The sequence below is a fragment of the Tachypleus tridentatus genome, chromosome 13 (genome assembly GCF_004210375.1).
Source record: "Tachypleus tridentatus isolate NWPU-2018 chromosome 13, ASM421037v1, whole genome shotgun sequence".
NCBI classification, from domain to species: domain Eukaryota; kingdom Metazoa; phylum Arthropoda; class Merostomata; order Xiphosura; family Limulidae; genus Tachypleus; species Tachypleus tridentatus.
This window is the reverse complement of record NC_134837.1, coordinates 266,192,749-266,199,271: the sequence shown is the minus strand read 5'-3', so window position 1 is coordinate 266,199,271 and position 6,523 is coordinate 266,192,749. Positions and strand designations below refer to the sequence as shown.

At 34.4% G+C, this 6,523-nt stretch overlaps 1 long non-coding RNA gene across 1 annotated transcript; it reads right to left on the bottom strand.

The window, feature by feature from the left end:
• Window positions 1–1,036: 1,036 nt before the first annotated feature.
• LOC143237959 (uncharacterized) lies at window positions 1,037–5,060 on the bottom strand. Its single transcript, XR_013020352.1, has 4 exons — window positions 4,909–5,060; window positions 4,052–4,159; window positions 1,350–1,457; window positions 1,037–1,213 (listed from the first exon to the last, which is right to left on the bottom strand). It is a non-coding gene; the product is annotated as an uncharacterized LOC143237959 (long non-coding RNA).
• Between the last annotated feature and the right edge of the window lie 1,463 nt (window positions 5,061–6,523).

The following is a 6,523-nucleotide window of genomic DNA, read 5'->3' as shown; positions in this document are numbered from 1 at the left end:
TATCAACAGTCTGCGCCCACTGTCGTCTCCTTACTGGTTCCTTCTCCTTGCATGGAAAGGAAGCTTTTGCCGATGCCGAACAGTTTTTACAACCATAAGCAACGCAATAAAACATGTTATCGTAAAATAAACATAAAGTAGTAATATCAAGACAAAAATAGACTCACAAAGTATGTAATCCGACAAAAGCACCGATAGATTTATATAAACCACCAGCATTGATAGGAACACAACGGTCAGCGCACTACGAAGAGCGTTTGGCAATTATTATGTCATAGTTGTAAAACGACACGGTAACAGGCAAACGACCTAGAGGAATTCGAGTTCGAGGACACGCATATTTTGTTTCATTTTCTACTCAGAAACTAAAAGTGTTTAAAAATATGGCAACAGGAATTGTACCTAACCAAAGTACACTTTCTAAGGCAATTAAGTTAGTTGAAAATTCACCTTTAAACATTTCACGTTGTGTTTCGCTATTGCAAGTTATCTAGTCTCCTCCTTTTAAAAAGAGATTTGATCTATAGTGAATACAGCTATATCCTATTATCCATATGAAAAGACTGCACTAGTTGAAATTAAATACGTTATTAGATTCCGTTACAAGGAATGTTAACCGTAACATGTATTTTATGTTCGGTATAGGATGATATGTTTATACATGTTTAGCCTATATTAAATATAAAGAATTATTTGATGTATTTGTACTTGTTTTTTTGAAAGAGGGCAAGAGATCTTAAACAAAGTGTAGGATGTAGTTTAAAACCTTTTAGTCGGAGCAAGAACATTTAGGAAAACAGATTTAAGTAGAGATGAAATTTTGATTATGTTGGAACGTATTAGAAAACCATTTTTATTCACTAACTAATGGTTAGTGTTCTAACCAAACGTTAAGTACCAGTCTAATTTTGTATAGATTTCTAAAAAGGATGGAAGTCCTCGCTACCGAAGTAATTATATGTAGTATTGCTAAAACGATTAAGTCACATACAGTGAATGTTTATGTAGTTTCAGTTAAATGATTTCAGATTAATAATTACACCGGAATAAAGTTAAATTTATTAATTTCCAAAAGGAAAAAAATAGAAAGTAACAAATGTAATAAAGTAAACAATCTAATAAAATTTATTAAACAGGAACCAGACCAATACGTATAGGGAAATTCATTCCGTCTTACTACACGTGCAGGACGTACAGCCACAGGTTTCTCCTTCTATAGAGAGAAGGAGATCACATGTGTAATAAAAATTGAAGTTTATAAGAACAAACATTAGTAACGAATGAAAATATAAACGTTTAGGGTTAAAGCTCAATTCCATACAGTATGGACTACATAAGATTACACATACCTGTACACTTACATCGATCTTCAGTTTCGGATTTTTTGTTGCATGTAGTGCACTTACAACCGTCTTCTTTACCACAGGTGCACTTCTCGATACATGTGCAGGTAGGATCTTAAAGAGAAATGTGGCACAAATTAATTTGGTGTAATCGTAGATTGAAGTTTATTATGATATTTGGTTATGTCAGGAACGTTACTTTGAGATTCATATGATGTCAAACAACGAACGTAAAGTTTAATCTTCGTAATGCACAATACATTAACTCCCATACTGAATGGGTATCTAGTGTAGTTGTGTTATGATACTTCGTTAAGGATACGTCATTATGATAAGATTGTTGAAACAGGAGGCGAAGTCGTGGTTTAGTAGAGTTACAACTGGAAGTTTTAACAATGTTAAAATTGCTAATGAAAAACTTGCACCGTCTTTTAGATCGAGATGTCAGACAACAGGATTAGCTTTCATGTCCCAATATCACATTTAGATAAACGGGACAAGTTAAGTAGTGTTAAACCTTCGAAATCAGTTTATTTCAGTGGTACATTAGGAAGTCAGTGGGAGGGAAGAAATCCCGCTTAAGTGAGAGAACTACTATTGTTCAAACACAAGCTATCTTAATAGCTGTTGGTAAATAACAGTTACATTCCGTTAAAGCCACAAGAAATACGGTAATTATCTGTGTATAGTTTAATATAAATAAGACTCAGGTTGATAAACCTATTGTTTATACAAGTTAATTTGTCTGCCAGTTTATTTTGGAAACCAATTTCCATATGACAAAATTTATATCAAAATCAATTGTTATAGCCCAAGATAATTAGAGCTGGTTATGTTCTAAAGGTAGTTTAGACGATATTTGATTAAAGCTATTGTTTCTGGATTTTATTTTCATATAAACCCTTATTACAGTAAGGGGTAACTGATAAATATTTAATAAAAATTATGGATTCACGTTACTTCTTTAACGCTATGTTTAACTACGAAATCGTATAGAAGGGCATTTAAGCAATATTGTTAAATAGGCAAGCCGCTAAATATGAATATTTAGATTCATAACTAAGAGACATATCTGGTACTTATTTCTTGAGGGAGTAGGAAACACAGATCGGTGAAATAATGTTTGAAGTTTCATTAAGTACATGTTAGGGGGGAGGTTAGTAGATATCGTGGTGATCTCTGGATTTATTAATACGTAGGCTTACCATAACTTACAAACACGGATAGTTTCTATATTTTATTAGAGGTAATGACAGTGGTATAATAAAGAAGTATTGTGGTAAACTAACTTACCTCGAGTTGTGATGCTGCCATAAAAAACGAATACTGGTTGTGAATACAGAAGTAGTAGTGGGGGATTCTGTGTACAACTACTGAATCACAACAAACCATTGAAGAGCCCATATAGTCACCTGATTAAACCAATTCTAGAAATAGAAGGTTGGTTAAAAATGTCCAGACAGTATTTCTAATGGGGAGTGTCCATTTTTCTCAAGTGACTAAAATATAGGTCACAGTTTGGGACTGTATGCAGCCATGATGGGATGACCAGTGTATATAGAAATGTTATCCAAGAACAGACCAAGTTTATATAACTGTGGCTGGATATGAAGGCACAAAGAAGCGATGGCAGAGCGTCTGTTCTGAAAAGTATGACCCACTGAGGAAGAAAAACAACTCCAGGTGGGATGTTTTGGTAAGGAAGTTTCGAAGCATAGTAAAGACAGTTGCAAACGGCAGGAGTACAAAAAAAGGTTCATGAAACTATGTATAAGCCTTGAATTGGAGAAGTGCAGAAAGCCCCAGTGCAGAGCTGAAGTCCTTGATAAATGGGTTCCAGCATCTTTAAGGCTGAGGGTCTGGCAGAGTCATAGACAACCGATCTATGGTGTAGTTTAATTCGAGTAAGATATGTATAGCATTGAACACTGATCAACTCCCCACGTGGGGAAGAGAGGGAGACGGAGGATGTTCATTGCTCTTCTATATTTGATCAATGGCTGCTAGAAGTGTGGTTAAAAAGGTTACCTTACGGTTAAAGATAAGCCCCAAGAACTATCTTAGGGACTACAGGTAGTACAACTTTACTGATGCGGAGTTGAGGATCCGGGTGAATAATGAAATGTTTCATAATGTCCATGTTACAGCACTATCAGTTCCTTTCCCCATTAACTAAATATTATGAAAAGTAGGTCAGGGCTTTATGTAGATTAACATTGTGGTTGTTGTTGGAAGGTATGCCTTTTGATCAGAACCTAGAGATCATTCTGTACCAAATTAGTAAGCTAGACAGGACATCAGTACAAACCCCCTCAAACCGGGACGCACGGTTAGCTTATTTTTTAAGTGTTCCTACATTATTGTTGTTGCAATGGTTGGTTGAAATTTATCATTGTTGCTACGGCGTTATTTAGTCTTCAATAGCGTTAGTTTATATCAACGTGTGTAGCTGTAATTAACCGATAGCTCTATCAGAAATTAGATTAGTTCGTTATTTGCGAATAGAACACACATTTCAGTGGACGTGCACAAGTGCAGAGGGATTACACTTATAGGTAAAATGGTGAAAAAATTTAAATAATCAAAAATGAAACTAAAACATCCAAAACAAGAACACTAACAGTTATAAACCACAAAACGATTACAAACTAAATAATTCTTGTAAGTAAATGATATAACCATCTGTATATTGAGAAATGATTTCCTACCTTTACACTTACAACTTCTTTCAGTTCCGTCTTTTGTGTTGCACGCGTTGCACTTACATCCGTCTTCTTTGCCACACGTGCATTCTTTGATGCACGTGCATATTGGATCTTAAGAGAATGAAAAATGTAGCATAAGCGAGCTATGAATATTAGTTTTCTTTATTATAGTTCCAATACCAAATTAATTTACACATTTAATAATACGTTACCTTGTTATCAATATTTAGAAGTAATAAATATGTAGACATCTTACTGTCTAATACTTTCAATACATATTACCCATAACTCGGGTAGTAATCAATACACCTTAACATTCATTTCTTATCACAAAAAACATCAAGACTAGAATCACGTTTCATGAAAGAGAAAGAATTTAAATTAAAATAATGAGAAGTTTTAGGTTATCTAATAAAGTTTCGGTTAAAACTGATGGTTAAATGTAGCTTATGTTGCAACAAAATATATTATTGATAGGTGTTTCAAATAGGAGATATTAGTTTCTCTCATTGTAAGCGAATGAATTGACTGAAAAACAAAAATACCAAAAAGCTATTTATATCCAGATTTTCACATTAAAACAAAACCGATAACCTTAGATATACAATAACACCCTTGAACAAATGTCATTTAAATTTTGTTTATTACATTACCCTTACTTACACATATTTAAAACACTTCAAAATCATTACTTAAACCAAACTCTGATACAAACATTTATTAATCGAATTCAACTTACATTTAGACTATCACTACTTCTCTCAATACTATTTAACACAAATTAATTACCAAATAAACTAGACGTACACCTTAATATACCCATCATAACATAACAAAACAAAACAAAACTTCAAACCTACCACCACACTGACAAGCTACGTCCGTCATTATTTACAACTTAAAACGTTATTACAATACGTCCTCTTCAAACTGTAATTCCCATCTCAACTTACTGTGGTTGAAGTTTTTATTTTACTCGTGTAAACGATTCGTGTGCAAAATGAACAACAACGTACCGTGTGTTATTTCTAACCAATCGTGATGAACAAACATTTCTTAATTACCATAAACAGTAATATATCTAAATATTTCATATAACTGGTCTGACCTTGTAAAATAAAGTTTAAAACTAGTTCACTATAACGTCTACTATTGGTGATAAAACACACGTAACTACACAAGTTAGATGTATTGGTTTCTAATGTTTTTTTGTTTTTTTTTCCATTTTCTAGTGTTAAACCTAAAGATGATACAAATACCTCATGTCCACCTCATCAGTTGTAAGATTGTAGTCTCTAAGAGCTAAAAACCGGGTTTGAAAACAAACAAACGAAAACACAACGTAATAACTAGGACACAAAATTAAAAGGACGAAAGTTACTATGTAAGTGTCAAGTGATGTTAATAAAGTGTTACAAATCTCACGTCAGATTTATAATTTAATTTATTAACAATAATACAGTTACCAAGATCCAATCAACTGGTTACATAAGGATAGTCTATGATGTAAGAAAAGCTCCATTGTTAATAACATAAATAATTGACACATAAAACTGGTTAATATATAATGATGACAAGTTTATTAAAATTATTCTTTGAATTTCTTACTCAGACCGGTAAATTATTGTAACTTCAAACTGTTGACTTTATCCGCTGTATTAAATATTGGTGGACGTGTCATTGAACACTTTTAATATTATAACGTCTTTTGAGTTGTATCACCCCACACTCATATTTTCTAGTTTATCACAAAAAAGAGCAATATTTCACAAACTAAAGTTTGATTCCTCTGGTGTCCAGGTTTGTACTTATACAAACAGACAAACTGTTCTCATTTCTGTCATTTCAAAACAGGACTGCCACTTCCTCTGGTTTTTATTAGAATCATTGGTTTAGGTGTTTCTCTTCATTTTGACATTTGGTGATATTATGTCCGACAGTTGAACTTTGAAGAGTGTGTGTGTTTTCATATAGCAAAGTCACATCGAGCTATCTGCTGAGCTCACCGAGAGGAATCGAACCCCTGATTTTACGTTGTAAATCCGTAGACTTACCGCTATACTAGCGGGTGCGTACTTTAAAGAACAGAAAAGAAACGCCGGTAACACCCAGTATTTGTGTCCACATATGGACGTAGTTTCAACAGTTGTTGTTGTTGTTTTTGGAATTTTGCACAAAGCTACTCGAGGGCTATCTGTGCTAGCCGTCCCTAATTTAGCAGTGTAAGACTAGAGGGAAGGCAGCTAGTCATCACCACCCACCGCCAACTCTTGGGCTACTCTTTTACCAACGAATAGTGGGACTGACCGTCACATTATAACGCCCCCACGGCTGGGAGGGCGAGCATGTTTGGCACGACTCGGGCGCGAACCCGCGACCCTCAGATTACGAAGCGCACGCCTTAACGCGCTAGGCCATGCCAGGCCAGTTTCAACAGATCACCTAATGTTGTTGATTTGGTCACAAAGACTGATG